Genomic DNA, 17,582 nt, shown 5'->3' on the forward strand with positions numbered 1-17,582 from the left:
CATGATATTAGCCATCTCAGATCAATTGTTAGTTTTTATCCAGAACCCTATAAACTGATTAGATCTAATAAAACAGAAAGGAGAAGGAAAATGACACTGAAGAAGGAATGAATCGGGGGTATGAAAATATTTTGGACATTGATAGAGTTCTCTTCTCTAAACTGGAACGAGTTGAAAACCGAAGAAAGAAGAAGATGACTAGAAAAAAAGAGAAAAGATTTTTTTTATTGTGGTTTTTTTAATAAATTAATAGGATATGATCCATTTTAACGGGTTTGGGTAGGCAATCCGTTTATCTTATGGTTGGGTCTGTAAATTATCAAATTCATTAAACCCCTTTGTGTCTTTTACATTGTTTTGGTTAGAAAAAGAAAATCAAAAAGAAATTAAATTAGAATAAACATAGGAGGTAGTAGGGCAATATAGAATAAAGTCCAAAATATTATTCATATGAAATAAAACTTATTGAACATTAATCTACCAATTTAATGAAAAAATATTTTTACCTCTCATATTGTAGAACATCTTCACAGTTGGTGAGCAAATATGTTTACAAATGAGCGAGCTCAGTCTCCGTGAGTCTCCGCTTCGTGGGTTTTCCACTTAGTCGTCCTATTTCTCTGAACATGCTTGGGACAGTAACATGATACATTGCTTTCTCTCTTCTGTCATCATCATGCCGAGCAGGTTTTCGGTTTTTTGTATGCACTTCTGATGGAAAGTAGTTTCAGCAAAGTTTGAAGTTTCTTCATTGATCGCATGTGCAATTATAGATCCTTCCACCTTGCTTAATTTTTGATCTTCTTCTTCAGATGGTGCATATAACGCTCAAAAAGATGCATCCATCGGTATTGCACAGGACCACCAAGCTCCAATTCTCTTACGAGATGAATAGCAAGATGTTCCATTACATCAAAGAATGATGGAGGAAATATCTTCTAGAGGTTGCAAAGACTAACGGATATATTTTCCTACAAAGTACTAATACCCTCCCCAGTCACTACTCTGTTGCATAAATCACGGAAGAAAATACTTATCCCTGCAACTGCTTCATGAACATTACGTAGCAATAGTGCAAAAAAAGCAAACGGAAGGAGCCGCTGCATAATTACATGACAATCGGGACTCTTCAAGCCAGTAAACTTTCCTTCGCTTCTATCAACACAATTACCCAAATTTGATGCATAACTGTTTGGAAATTTCACTCTATCTGTAATCCAATCAAAGAACTCTTCTTTCCAAGCACCATCCAGCGGGTAAATGGGAAAAGGTGCTGTACCGTTCTCATCAACGTGAAGTTCAGAACGATCACAGATATTGACTAAATCCAACCTTGACTTCAGATTATCCTTCGTTTTACCTTGGATGTTGAGGATTGTGTTCATCAAATTGTCGAAAAATTTCTTCTCGATATGCAAGACATCTAAATTGTGCCGCAATAGATGACTCTTCCAATATGGCAGATCCCAGAAAATACTCTTTTTGTGCCAGTTATATAGCTCTCCAACAGCATCTACTCGAATACTTTCATGTCCACCTACGTCTGGCGTCCTTTCTTCACCAAAATCCCTAAATTGTATCGCCAAATCTTTCCCACTAACTTCCTTAGGTGGATCATCAAACACCTGCTTGTTCTCTTCGTAAACAAAGTCTTACTCCTACGGTATGGATTATCAGGTGGTAGAAATCTTCTGTGACAATCAAACCAACATGTTTTCCTTCCGTGCTTTAGTTGGAAAGCATCTGTGCTATCTTGACAATATGGACATGAAAGCCTGCCATGTGTTGTCCATCCGGATAACATACCATATGCTGGAAAGTCATTTATTGTCCAAATAAGTACTGCCCGTATATGAATGTTTTCTATGCACGAAACATCGTATGTCTCAGCACCATCCGCATATAGTTGTTGTAACTCATATATTAGTGGTTGAAGAAATACATCTAGTGATCTTTTAGGATGATCTGGCCCAGGGACGAGAATGGAGAGGAACAAAAACTCTTGTCCCATGCACGAATTTGGCGGCAAGTTGTATGGTGTCACAATCACTGGCCATAGAGAATATTGTCTTCCATGCTTTCCAAATGGGCTGAAACCATCAGTACATAATCCAAGATAAACATTTCTTCTCTGTTCAGCAAATTCTGGATATGTTGATTGGAAATGTTTCCAAGCCTTCGCATCTGAAGGATGTCTAATCTCACCATTTGTAGAATGCTCTGCATGCCATCTCATTGCCTTCTCTGTGCGCTCACACTGATACAACCTCTTCAATCTTTTTGTCAAAGGCAAATACCACATTCTTTTGAACGGGACCGGAACTCTTCCCCTCGTCTCCTGATAACGAGGTTTCCAACAAAATTTGTATTTATCCAGATCCTTATCCGCTCTCCAGTAGATCATGCAGTTGTCGATACATACATCTATCACTTCGTACGGTAATCGAAGACCCGAAACAAGTTTCTAAACCTCGTAGTATGAACCCGGTGCAAGATTATCCTCTGGCTGAACACCTTTAAAAAAATCAGCTATCGCATCCACGCATTCTTCAGCCAAATTATAACATGTCTTAATACCCACCAATCTACTTGCAGATGATAAAGGTGAATGACCATCTCTACAACATTTATACAAAGGTTGTTTTCCTGCGTCCAACATGTCAAAAAATCTCCCCGATTCGAGATTTGGTTCTTCCCCTCTATAATGATCATGTACCATCTGCTCAGTACCTGCACCATAATCTACATGCGTTCTCGGTTCTTCTAACCAACCATAAGACTGAGGTTGTTCGCTGACATGCTGAGGTTCACTAGTACTACCATATTCAAAACTTGTTTCCCCATGAAGATACCAAACTTTATAATTCCGTGCAAACCCTTTTCTATATAAATGTTTACAAACTTCTCGTTCTTTTATAATTCTACTATTATTACAAGTAGAGCAGGGACATCTTAACATACCAGTATTTGCATCCGGGTGCTGTTGAACAAGCTTCATGAATTCTCCAATACCTCGAATGTTTTCTTCTGTAAGCAAATTGGTGTTGGGATCCAAATGAGGTATATCCATCCACGAACGAAAATAATCTCCAGAAGACATGATTTTTTCAGATTTTTTGTGATAAGAGAGAGTGAAGAGAGAAATGAGGAGTGAATGAGATGAATGTGGAGAGCTTGCATTTATAGGAAAATGCTTACGGCAATCCGACGCCATTCCGACGGAATTCCGACAACTTTGAAAAAATTCGTCGGAATTCCGTCGGTTTTTTTTAAATATCTAACGGCTATAAACGGGCATATTCTCTCTCGCCAACGGTCGAAAGGTTTCTCGGTTTTTTGTCGGTATTTTCTGACGGAATTCTGACGACTGTAACGGTTATATTATTTGTCGGGCTGAATTCGGACGATTGTCTTTCGTCGAAAATTCGTCAGATTTTTCCGACGACATACCGACGAAACCTTGTTTTTAGGTTTCGGTGGTATGTCGTCGGAATGTGGCTAGAAACGTCCAACAACGTTCGTTTCCGTCGGAATGGTCGTCAGAATTTGCTTTTTTTTTTCTTGTAGTGTCTCTTCGACCCATCATCATATTGATATCTATCCCTTACCTTAAGATCTGTTTATTCAGAAGTTTTGTGAGCCTTTGATAGCTTAGGCTTGTATCATTTTGGGTATCAGAGCTAAAAGCTCCTATCATTTTTTTTCTTTGTTTTTGATTTTTTTTTGTTTTCATTCTATGCTCAAGAAAAAAAATCAGAAAAATATACTCTTACATCTTCTTTTTTCGTTTTGTTTTTGCTAAGTCTCTTATAAAAAAAACAAAATAAAAAAAAAGAGTTCTTTGGTTTTCTATGTTGAAGCCAAAAGTTTTTCACGGAGGATATGGTCCTGAAGCTTACCTTTCTTGGACAGCACACATTGATAGCTGTATTTGGGAAAATCATATGCCATCACATGAGAGACTACCATTGGCTATCAGCCAACTACGAGGAGAAGCAGCAACATGGTGGGAAATTGAAGAGGAAGAGCGCTGGTACTACAATGAACCAGCCATCATTACTTGGGAAGGTCTTAAGATTATCATGGACAAGAGGTACATATAAACAGATTTCCCTGAAGATATCAAAGTGTTATGGTAGAAGACCAATCCCGCAAACATGCACCACCAGCAACACCAAGACTGAAAGTGTCCACAATCTCTCTGCCCAAAGAGTTTGAGCCGCCTGATCCACAAAATGAGTCTCCACTGCCTACAGTATCCACTGAAAAAGAAGAGCCATCAGAGGAATTCCAGTTTCATTCATGTGACACCACAATGTCGTATGAACAAGTTTTGAGGACAAACCTTTTTGAAGAAAGAGGAATGATGCGGTTCTGATATCAACTGATAATATTCTCATATCAACTGTCGTAATGAGTACGTAGTCATTAAACCAGAATCTGAAGCAATATCTAAAATTGTAGCTGTACCAGAAGCCAATCAGATGCACAACTCAACAAACCGGAGAACCAACCAGGACATATGTTCATTCAAAATGACATATCTCACCAACCGGGAAGTATTTCTCCATGAACCCAATTTTCATGGATTGTACACGCATAAAGGTTTCAGATACAATTGAAATCACATTAAAAGCTTCATATATTAGAAAGTTATGGATTTTACAATCTGAAGGTTTCCCAGCCCATCTATCTGCGAGTACATGCCTTTAAAAGTGTATTTCAGCCCAACCAAGGCACGGCCTGAACCAAAACCAACTACATGCTTCAAGATGGATCTCTTAGATTTCAAACAAGCTCAATATGAGAAGTGATCATGGGAATTTAAAAATATGCTTAATTTCCCAATACCGGTCAAACCAGCTCTCGACTTGCCTTATTTGGAACATGTAACATTCAAGGCACCACATATCTCTCTAGTGCTGGATGAGCTTGTGTTGAAGATTATCCAGATGATTAATTTGGTTCCCAAACAGCTCACTTACCTCCTCAAATTGTCTAGATATAGGGAACCTCACAGATTTTCCTACTTGGTCAAGATCAAGCAATAATGGTCATACCAATCAAACCTTTGATTGAGTTATCATTTATTCTGATTATTATTTTCTTTTATGTTGATTTATTTGTATTTGACCAGCCTTGGTCGAGCTTATAAAAGCTCTAGCATTTGCTTCTTTGTAAGGAGACTTGAAATAGTGAATGAAAATGAAACTTTTGTTTCCCTTTGAAGTTTTCTCTTGTAAAACTTGTTTCTTTTGTCTTGTTGGGACCAGTACCTCCAAGAGTTTGAGTATTTGAGTTGTAACAAAGGTCAAACGCAGCCTTGGTGGTGCTCTTCGACCCATCATCATATTGATATATATCACTTAGCTTAAGATCTGTTTATTCAGAAGTTTTGTAAGCCTTTGATAGCTTAGGCTTGTATCATTTTACCTCCCCAAACTGTCTAGATACAAAGAACCTCACAGATTTCCTTACTTGGTCAAGATCAAGCAATAATGATCATACCAATCAAACCTTTGATTGAGCTATCATTTATTCTGATTATTATTTTCTTTTATGTTGATTTATTTGTATTTGACCAGCCTTGGTCGAGCTTATAAAAGCTCTAGCATTTGCTTCTTTGTAAGGAGACTTGAAATAGTGAATGAAAATGAAACTTTTGTTTCCCTTTGAAGTTTTCTCTTGTAAAACTTTGTTTCTTTTGTCTTGTTGGGACCAGTACCTCCAAGAGCTTGAGTATTTGAGTTGTAACAAAGGTCAAACGCAGCCTTGGTGGTGCTCTTCGACCAATCATCATATTGATATATATCACTTAGCTTAAGATCTGTTTATTCAGAAGTTTTGTGAGCCTTTGATAGCTTAGGCTTGTATCATTTTACCTCCCCAAGCTGTCTAGATACAAGCAACTTCACAGATTTCCTTACTTGGTCAAGATCAAGCAATAATGATCATACCAATCAAACCTTTGATTGAGCTATCATTTATTCTGATTATTATTTTCTTTTATGTTGATTTATTTGTATTTGGCCAGCCTTGGTCGATCTTATAAAAGCTCTAGCATTTGCTTCTTTGTAAGGAGACTTGAAATAATGAATGACAATGAAACTTTTGTTCCACTTTGAAGTTTTCTATTGTAACACTTTGTTCCTCTTGTCTTGTTGAGACCAGTACCTCCAAGAGCTTGAGTATTTGAGTTGTACCAAAGGCCAAACGCAGTATTTGTGGTGTTCTTCGACCCATCATCATATTGATATCTATTCCTTAGCTTAGGATCTGTTTATTCTGAAGTTTTGTGAGCCTTTGATAGATTAGGCTTGTATCAGTATATTTCATGTTAAAATAACTTAATTATTTTCATGTTATTTAAGCTTTGTGTGGAGCAACATATATTTATCAGTTTTTATATAAGTTATTTTTATCTAATCAAATTTCAGTTCACCTTGTATATAAAGCATGAAAAAGAAAAAAAATATACTTATCTCAATAGAGAGCAGAGCAACGAAGATCGGAGTTCCAGCACAATGATGACATCAGAGCAGTTTATACTTCTCAAAAGATTAAATCCTTTTGTAAAACTGAAGTAATGAGTATTCTGGTCACAAAAATTAAAACACAATGAACTAACGGCATAAAAATATGCCGTAAAAAACACCGACATAATTATAAAAGAAAGATTTACTGGATGGGTCACTTTATGACTTTGGGCACCAAGATAAGTCACATTGGGCTACTGGAGTACTACATGAGTGGTTAAATACATCTTTGTCCCTTATTTTACTAACTAGATGGGTTATAGTTCGGTTTGTTCATTAGGTTTTGTTTTGGGTTTTGAATTTCAAATTTATTAATTTATAATTGGGTTTGTTGGTTTTTAGTGGGTCATTCAGCGGGGACTTTTTATTTTCCTTCTATCTCTGTGCCGAAACCGGCTTTCGATAACTGTTCACGAAAAAAGCGATTGAAAGTTTAGTAGATCGGGGGAAGATCTGGGTTTAATCGATTTACATGTGGGATTGGTTTTCGTAGATTGGGGAGGTTTAGATGTAGGGTTCAACCGATGTGTGTACTAGTGTACAGACGAGACTTACTTGATTTGCAGAGGACCGAAGCGCCGACGACGGACCGGATTTGACGGCGATGCGGAGGCGACCAGGGAAAGAGCATTGCTTTTCAGCCATCTCCAAATTCGGTGAGTTTCAGTCTTTTTGTGTGAAATAATTTTAGAATAAATCTAAATCCTTTTTAAGTATATGGGAACTTTCGTTTTCAACATAGTTTGAGATTGTATTGATGTTTAGTAGATTCCTCTCGTAGTTATTGTAATTAAGATCCCTCTTTTGTCTTCTTATTTTTTTTGTTTCCTTACACATGTCAATGGAGACATTTATGACTATCCGCTTGTTCATCTTCACAGACATATCTAGAGAATAATAGGAGTGAAAGGCTTCACCCTCTACCATGTCAAATTACATGTTCTTACTTACTCATTTGCCTCAATAAATTGATTCAAGAGTTATGTGGTTTCTAATTAATTAACTACTACACCACCTTATATCCTAATTGTTAAAGGGGTTTTACGAGTTACAGACTGGAGTTAAAATTTCAATATAGCTTCCTTAGTTTGATATGTTATAGCAATATGATGATAGTCTTATTTTTCTTTTTTACAGGAGCAAGGTGGGCAAACGAGCTCTAATATTTGATCAAAGGAACAAAATAGAAGTCAACAAAAAATTTAGATTAGCGTTTTGCATATGTACACTTTTGTAGATGTCCACATGTACGCTTGTTTGTAGATATCCACATGTACGCTTGTTTGTAGTTATCCACATGTACACTTGAACATTGATGTCCACACTCGTGTAGGTAAAGATGTACACTATTCACTACAAGAAAACAACGTGATTCTGACGGACATTCCGACGGAAAATGAGATCCTCGGAATATTCCGAGAGATTTCCGAGGAAATTTTATGATATGTTGGATGCTGGAAAGCAACCCTTGTATGAAGGATGCAGAGATGGTCATTCAGCTTTATCATTTGCAACAAGACTAATGGGCATTAAAACAGATTATAATTTGGCTGAAGACTGTGTGGATGCGATTGCTGATTTTGTAAAAGGTATTCTACCTGAGGATAATGTAGTCCCTGGTTCATACTACGAGGTTCAGAAACTGGTAGCTAGTCTTGGTTTATCGTATCAGGTAATAGATGTATGCAGCGATAATGCATGATTTATTGGAGGGCGGATGAACATCGGGTTACATGCAAATTTTGTGGGAATGTTCGTTATAAAGATACGAGTGGAAGAGTTCCAGTGCCATATAAAAGGATGTGGTATTTGCCTTTGACGGAAAGGCTGCAGAATTTGTATCAGTCTGAACGCACAGCGCAACCAATGAGATGGCATGCGGAGCATTCAACAGATGGTGAGATTAGACATCCTTCAGATGCAAAAGTGTGGAAGCATTTCCAATCAACATATCCCGATTTTGCGTATGAGAGAAGAAATATCTACCTTGGATTATGTACTGATGGTTTCAGCCCGTTTGGCAAGAGTGGAAGACAGTATTCTCTATGGCCAGTCATTCTTACACCATACAACTTACCGCCAAACTTGTGCTTGCGACGAGAGTTTTTGTTTCTCTCCATTCTCGTTCCGGACCAGAGCATCCTAAGAGATCACTTGATGTGTTTTTTCAGCCACTAATATATGAGTTGAAACAACTATGGGCTTAAGGTGCTGAAACATACGATATTTCGTGTTAAGAAAACTTTCAAATGCGAGCAGTACTTATGTGGACAATTAGTGATTTCCCAGCATAAGGTATGTTATCTGGATGGACAACGCATGGAAGGCTATCATGTCCATATTGTCAAGATAACACTGATGCTTTCCAACTAAAACACGGAAGGAAAACGTGTTGGTTTGACTATCACAGGAGATTCCTACCACCTGATCATCCATATCGTAGGAGTAGAAATTTGTTTACGAAGAACAAGAGGGTGTTTGACAGTCCAACGCCGAAATTTGTGGGACAGATTTGTTGACACAACTAAGAGATTTTGGTGCAGATAGGACGTCAGAAGTCGGTGGACACGTGCGTGATCCGGTAGATGCTGTTGGAGAACTACATAACTGGTACCTAAAGAGTATTTTCTGGCATCTTCCATATTGGAAGGATCATCTGCTGAGGCATAATTTAGATGTCATGCATATTTAGAAGAATTTTTGACACAATCTCATGAACACGATCCTTAACGTTCAAGGTAAAACAAAGGATAATTTGAAGTCAAGACTGGATTTAGTCGATATATGTGCTCGTTCAGAACTTCATGTTGATGAGAATGGTAGGCCTCCTTTTCCCATATACCGACTTGATGCAGAGGGAAAAGATGCATTCTTTGATTGGATTTCAAACGATGTGGAATTTCCAGACGGTTACGCATCGAATTTGCATAACTGTGTCGATAGAAACGAAGGAAATTTATCGGCTTGAAGAGTCATGATTGCCATGTAATGATGCAGCGCCTCCTTCCATTTGCCTTCAAGGAACTATTACCACGGAATGTTCATAAAGCAATTGCAGGGATAAGTGGTTTCTTCCGCGATTTATGCACGAGATCAGTGACTCTTGAAGGTATTGAAAATTTGAAGACTAGCATAGCTTTGATTCAGTGCAACCTTGAGAAGATATTTCCTCCATCATTTTTTGATGTTATGGAGCATCTTGTTATTCACCTGGCAAGAGAATTGGAACTTGGTGGTCCTGTGCAGTATAGATGGATGTATCTGTATGAGCGGTATATGTTCCATTTGAAGAAGATGGTGAAAAATTTAAGTAAGGTGGAAGGTTCTATAGTCGCACAGATGATCAATGAAGAAACTTCAAACTTTGCCGAGTACTACTTTCCAGCAGAAGTGCAGACCAAAAACAGAAGACCTGCTCGGCATGATGATAGAGGCGAACGGGCAACATATCATGTTACGGTTCCAGACATCTTCACAGATGTTGGACGACTTAGTGGAAAACCAAAGGACCGTCGACTTACTGAGCTGGAGCGTAGTCATTTGCAAACATATTTGCTCACCAACTCCGAAGATGTTCTTCAATATGAGAAGTAAATAAATTAGCTTACAAATTTTTATTTTAACAAGTTGAAATTTAAATCTTAATTAATTATATTATTGTCATCATATGTACAGGATTTTCATGGCAGAAAAGTGGTTCGAATATAGATACGCCACAGATGAGGAACTAGAAGAACTGAAGCAGAGAGAATTTGCTGGATGGATGCTTACTTATGTGAATGCTTTAAACAAATTAAAATATTATTTATCACATATTTATAGTAATTCACATATATTGATATAACATATATATGTGCTATTAATAGGTGTCTGCTGGTATGGCCAGAGGTGAAACATTTGACGATTGGATACGCGAGATGGTGCGTGGACCAAACTATGCTGTGAAGTCATATCCGAGATGTTCGAGTACGACTTATGATGCTGGCGTTTGTTCTGCATCAGGAGATGATGTATACTACGGAAACATACAGGAGATTATGGAAATCAAGTATTTGGGCATGGTTGGATTGCGCTGTACTGTTTTCTTTTGTGATTGGTACGACAACACTCCAGATCGAGATGTGAGAACAGATGCATTTGGTGTTACATCAGTACATTCGAGGCGAAAGCTGCAATATTATGATCATTTCATTCTTGCTTCTCAGGCCGATCAGGTAATTAAATATATATATGTCAATTATTCAGAATGATTCATCATCATGTGTATTATTCAAATAATTTTTTATTTGTTACAGGTTTGTTATATCAAGTACCCCAGGATTAGGAACAGAGATGATCCATGGGTCACTGTTACATCACTCAGCCCGAGAGGCCGATTTCAGGGAAGTTCTAAGCTGGAAGACCCACTACAACCAAGCACATCCGGCAACTTAAGTGCAGCAGAAGATTTAGCTGCAGTTGGCCTTGTAGTCGATTTAACCGATTTCGCAGAAGAAGCCATCGTTCACGTAGAGGATGAACCAGAGATTGGAGAGTTTCACCAAAATCCAGATTCAGATTCATCTGGTGATGATGACTCCAAAACAGAGTAGCATCGCCTTTTTTTAATATAAGAATACCGAGGAAATTCCGAGGGGTTTAGGGATTTGGTTATAGGGTTTCAGTTCCTCGGAAAAGCCTCGGAAATTTCCGAAGAACTTCCGAGGGATTTAGGGATTTGATTATAGGGTATTATGTTCCTCGGAAATTTTCGAGGAAATTTTGAGGGATTGAGGGATTTTATTATAGTGTTTTCTGTTCCTCGGGAACGCCTCGGAAAATTCCGAGGGAATTCTTAGGAAATTCTGAGCAAACTCAAGTTTTCCTCGGAATTTCCTCGGAAATGCCGAGGCTTTTCCGAGGAACATAGGTTTTTTAGTCGAAAACAACGTTTTGCGGTTTGAACAACACTTATATAAGCCTTATTAAATGTCTTAAACTGAATATGAAGTCAAAAATTGGTGTATCACCCGATAATAAACACTTTCCCGAATGTATGAACAAAATCCCCACAACATAAGAGAAACATTTATACACTTTAATGAATGGTAAAGGAAATACTTACAATTCATTTTGGAATTTTGTTAATTCATGATTTAGGATCATCTATACAAACAATTCTCATTGGTATGCATTACATTAGTATAAGAAATGATATAGGGCAAAAAAAAATTGATGTTTTGAAACCACAAACATTTATTCCTCGGAATTTCCTCGGAATATACCGAGGAAATTCCGAGGAATATTCTTTTCCTCGGAATATTTTCATTTAAACGGGCAAAGGAACCGCCAAATATTTCGCGAAAATTAAATAATTGATTTTCGAGGAAATTCCGACGGACATTTTCCGTCGGAAATCCGTCGGAATTTCGGTTTTATAAACCCTAAACAGTTCTTCTTCCCCATTTCTCTCTTCTTCTTCTCGCGATCTCCGCCGACCACTCACTTCTCTCGCGATGATTTCCGGCAAATCCTCCCTAATCCTCTTCAATTTCATCCACAAATCATGTAAGGACCCTATCCCACTCTTTTAGGTTCTACTTGGTACGTTTTTAAGTAGATTTGATGATTTTAGAAGTTTTTAGATAGATTTTTGTTAGGGTGATTGGTAGGATTGTGTAATGGGAGTTTGATTGTGATTATTTGTTTGTATTGAGTTGATTTAGAATTTGTTTTAAAGTTTTTCTTAATTTTGTGTTTTTAAAAATCGAATTAATAATTATGAAAACGTTTTTTGTGTAAAAAAATCTATTTTTTGAACTATAAAATCATTTCTATATTTATTAAACATTTTAATATTTATGAAACCTTTTTGATGATTAAAAACTATTCTTTGTAATTATTTAACTTTTTCTGTTTATTAAAAAGTTTTTTTATATTTGTATTTTTGTGATTAAAATCTATTTTTTTGATTTTTAAAAATCGAAATAATAATTATGAAAACGTTTTTTGTATAGAAAATTTATTTTTTGAATTATAAAATCATTTCTGTATTTATTAAACATTTTTAATATTTATGAAACCTTTTTTGATTAAAAACTATTTTTTTGTAATTATATTTATATTTTTGTGATTAAAATCTATTTTTAAATAATTTTCAATTTATATTGACTAAAACTATTTTTTCAAATTTACAAGTCTACTGGTGATCAGACGCGGCCTCGACCTCGTCGTTCCTCACCACGAGGTCGTGGTGGTACGTGGGGCCACTCTCGGGGTTCGTCCAGCCACTCTCAGGATTCTTCATCGCCCCAGAGCTCTTACCATACATCTCCCTCTCTGGTTCCTGCTCCCGCTGCTGCACCCTCTCCTGCTCCTCTAGTCGTTCCGGGAGTGATGACTGTTGAACAGTTGGTTCAATAGCCCAGTCGTGAGCATCTTCCCTATCTCACTCCGGATCCACGGGAACGCGGTCAAACATGGTAATTAAACGTTTTTTTTTCTTTCATTAAAATTTGATTCATTATTAATAATCTTTTTCTTATATTAGAGCATATGCCCATCAGGGGTTTTAAACAGGTTCATGGGCTCGGGTTCATAGGGCCAGACTTAAAAAAAAATAGAAAATGGGCTATTTTCGGTGACCCGTCTCTTACCCACGATCCGTCCGTCGCCGAGTTCAAGCCACATGTCGCGGACACATTGGTCGCGTGTTTTCGAGTTGAAGCGGAGTAGATCGCGAAACCATTCATTTACTCTTATTCTCAAAAAGTTAGGGTTTCTTTTCTCCTCTAGGCGATTCAGTGGCGATTCTCGTGCGACGCCGACTCCCGGAGATTTTCACCATCAAATCGACGACTAACGGTCTCCTCCACGAGCTCAGGTCAGTATCGAGTATATTGTCCGTTATTTTGAATCGTTTTGGGTAGGGAAGGGTTGTCGGCGGTTCTTAATCGATTTAGGGTTTTCGTATTAGGGTTCAAAATCGAGTTGGGGCTTTCAATTAATCTGCATGCGGGGTTGTATTTACCGAGTTATGGTTTGTTTCTCGGGGATTCAAAATTGATTTGGGGATTTAGGGTTAGGGTTCGAAATTGATTTGGGGGTTTTACAGGTTACGGTTCTTAATTGATTATGTGGGTTTCGTTTTATGGTTTTAAATCGTCTATACGGGTTAATTGTTTCGTTTTCATCGATTGATTGACATTTGTGAATGTTTTGTTTGTGCTACAGATGGATCCCGCAGCAGAGAGAAGAGACATGAAGAGGAACATTGAGTACAACAACAGCTTGATATTTGTTGCTGATTCAGAGTACGGGATATCAACAAGGTGTTACTGTGGTGGGAGAATGATTGACGAGGTTCAGGCGAAGGAGGAGAAAGACACTCTTCCTGGGAAGCGGTTCTTCACATGCGTAAACTACTACGAGGTAAACAACTCTTTCTAACTTTGTTTAATTTGTTTTTCTGTTCTTTTCTTTATTGAAACTGATGAGTTGTGTTTTCTTTATGGGTTAACCAAGGCTGATGGGCTCCATTATCGTCAGCCTTGGGTTCATGGTGTCCAGGAGGAGATCCAGAAGCTGACTAACCGCCTGGAGAAAGCTGAGAAGGTGATCAAGGAGGTGCCCATCCTCAATCAACAGATTGAGTCACTAGAGGTTAGTGATGCTGTTTTGATGCTGTTTCATTAGTTTAGTGAAAGGTAACGTTTTGATGCTGTTTGATGTTGTTGTTTACATGTACAGGAACAGGTTAAAAGCCTCTCTGGCCAGGTGGATGCTCTCAGAGTGAAGGTCGCTGACCTGGAGATGGTCTGCTTCGATTGAAAAGCAAAGGTAAATGTTTCTGTTTCTCTTTCTCTGCTTCGGATGATGTTTCTGTTTTTTTTTTATAATATGTTAACCGTATATAAACTGAACTACAAGTAGTTCAGTTTATAAATTAACTAAAACTACAACTTTAAACTACAACTACAACTCTAAAATACAACTAAAACTTTAAACTACAAGTACAAGTAGAACTAGTTCTTTTAAAAACGATCATAAATTGTATCTGTTTTGTGGTTGGTTGCTGTGATTAATATGCATCGTACTGAGCTTTAAATTATGATTTGCACTGATTTGATTGTTAGAGTTTAATGCATTTGCGATAGATAGTTGTTGTCTAATGAATGTTTGGTTGTTAGAGTTTAATGTACTAGCAAAAACTAGTTTAAAAACATAGCAAATCCACATCTAAAACACACACACATATCAAACCCAAACCGAAACCAAAATGGAATCTGTACCCCAAAACTCCCAAACCTCCCAAACCTCTCTTCAAAGAAGAAAGTGGTCAACCAAAGAAGACGTTGTGCTCATCAGCGCTTGGTTGAACACCAGCAAGGATGCCATCGTGAGTACTGACCAGAAGGCCAGAGCGTTTTGGAAGCGAATAGTTGACTACGTCAACGCAAACCCTCTGCTCAGTGGCGCCATTCCTAGAGAGTGGAGTCAGTGTAAGCAGAGGTGGGGAAGAATCAATGAGCATGTGTGCAAGTTTGTGGGCTGCTATGAATCGGCTGTGAGGGAGCAAGCGAGTGGCCAAAACGAGAATGATGTCATGAAGGCTGCCCATGACATCTTCTTGAATGACCTTGGCATCAAGTTCACGCTTGAACATTGTTGGAGGGAACTTCGGTTCGATCAGGAATGGAAATCACTCGCTGTTCCCAAAGAAGGTCCCAAGGAGAAAAGGAAGGAAGCTGCGGAGGAGGTGGCTGAGGAGGAAGCTGCGGAGGTTAGGCCTCCTGGTGTCAAGGCTTGCAAAGCAGCCAAACGCAAGAGGAAGGGTTATGATGAAATACAGAGCATGCTTGCTGTCAAACAGGAGATACAGAAACAAAAAGTCCTAGAGCGTCTCCTTGTCAAAAACCCTACCAATCTATCTGAAAATGAAGTCACCCTCATGAACAAACTGATATCTGAAATGATTTGAGATCGGTGTGATAGGTTGATAGATATACATTGTACTTCTTTTTTTTTGGTTGCTTTGTGTATTATATTTTGTTTGGTTGCTTTGTACTTCTTTTGTTTGCTTGCTTTGTACTAAAGCATTGTTTATTTTGTCTTGCAGGTCACGGGCTGGAGTGCAACTTGTATGGCAGGAAGGAAGGAAGGAAGGAAGGAGTTCAACTTGTAGCTTTATGTTTGTAGTGTATCACGGGAAGTGTAGTATTTTGTTTCTTTCTACACTTGTTTTCAATTCACGGGTGTACCCACTTTGTACTTCTTTGGTTGCCCATGTGTTTCACGGGTAGCAACCAATTACTTGAACTTGTATCGGCAATGTAGTGTATGTACTCTATATAATGCAGGTCTTTGTATTATTGAACTTGTACCAAAATCGCTTTGCTCATCTCTCTATCTCTCTTTGCTTTTCTTTGCTTTGATCACTCTTTACTCGCTTTCCTTATCTCTCATTGCTCTTTCCTCTACATTGGTAAACAAATCTCAATATCTATCACTCTTCTCTCCATCTACATTGGTAAACAAATCTCAAGACAACTATCATATACATCATTGGTAAACAACAAACAATCTCTATCACTCTTCTCTCTATCTCTCTTTCTCCATATATTTTATAATTGTAATATAAAAGAATCATCCATTTTTTTGTTAAAAAAGAAGATATTTTTATAATTGTAATATAAAAGAATGGTACATATCTTTTTTAAAAAAATTATATAAAAGAATTGTACATGTCTTATTTTTGATTGTATATAGAAATTTATATATAAATTGGCCATTTTTACCAAAAAAATTATATATAAAAGAATTGTACATGTCTTTTTTATAATTGTATATAGAAATTTATATATAAAAGAATTGGCCATTTTTACCAAAAAAAAAAATATATATAATAGAATTGTCCATTTATTTTTAAAAAATAATATTTCATTTTGGTTTTGTAGGAAGGAAGAAGAGTTCAAGTGATGTCTTACTCATCAGATGATGCAGCAAATAAAGCAATTGAAGATATGTTTGAGCAACATGTTGATAACTTTATCGACCAACATGTTGATAATTTTATCGACCAACAAATTAACAAGCCGAAGAGACGAGCTTATATCGAAAGACATAGGGAACAAGGCCACGAAGACCTATGGAACGACTATTTCAGTGAAAATCCTACATACCCACCAGAAATGTTTAGGCGGCGTTTTCGAATGACGAAGCCATTGTTCCTTTCCATTGTCGATCGCCTGAGTAATGAAGTTCCATACTTTCGTCAAAGACCAAATGCTCACAGGAGATACGGCCTATCTGCACTTCAAAAGTGCACTGCGGCTATACGTATGCTAGCATATGGTCAATAGGGAGATACGTATGACGAATATCTCAGACTTGGTGAGAGTACCGCACTTTTATGTTTGGAAAAGTTCAATGAAGCGATAATACAATTGTTTGGTGATGAGTATCTACGGAAACCTACACCAGCTGATCTTCAACGATTACTCGATATTGGAGAGGTACGCAGATTTCCGGGAATGATAGGCAGCATCGACTGTATGCATTGGGAGTGGAAAAACTGCCCAAGGTCTTGGAGAGGGCAGTACACACGAGGTCACGGAAAGCCGACCATTGTCTTAGAGGCTGTGGCATCACAGGATCTTTGGATATGGCACGCATTTTTCGGTTTACCAGGTACCCTCAACGATATTAATGTTCTCGATCGGTCACAAGTTTTTTCTGACATTATACAAGGTCGAGCTCCTAAAGTTAATTTCACGGTCAACGGCCACAATTATCGTATGGCGTACTACCTTACAGACGGAATCTATCTGAAATGGTCAACATTTATCCAATCCATCCCACTACCTCAAGGTCTTAAAGCTGAGCTTTTTGCTGAAAAACAAGAATCCGCCAGGAAAGATGTCGAACGTGCTTTCGGAGTTTTGCAATCGAGGTTTGCAATAGTAAAAAAATCCTGCTCTACTATGGGACAAGGAAAAGATTGGAAATATTATGAGAACTTGTGTCATACTACACAATATGATAGTAGAGAACGAACGAAACACATAT

At 37.7% G+C, this 17,582-nt stretch overlaps 1 long non-coding RNA gene across 1 annotated transcript; it reads left to right on the forward strand.

Annotated features, from left to right (window-relative positions):
- The first annotated feature begins 14,051 nt into the window (after window positions 1-14,051).
- LOC130496813 (uncharacterized) lies at window positions 14,052-15,768 on the forward strand. The gene is made up of 3 exons (XR_008935964.1): window positions 14,052-14,177; window positions 14,265-14,354; window positions 15,634-15,768. It is a non-coding gene; the product is annotated as an uncharacterized LOC130496813 (long non-coding RNA).
- The last annotated feature ends 1,814 nt before the right edge of the window (window positions 15,769-17,582 follow it).

Source organism: Raphanus sativus, chromosome 1 (genome assembly GCF_000801105.2).
Source record: "Raphanus sativus cultivar WK10039 chromosome 1, ASM80110v3, whole genome shotgun sequence".
In the NCBI taxonomy this organism is placed as follows: domain Eukaryota; kingdom Viridiplantae; phylum Streptophyta; class Magnoliopsida; order Brassicales; family Brassicaceae; genus Raphanus; species Raphanus sativus.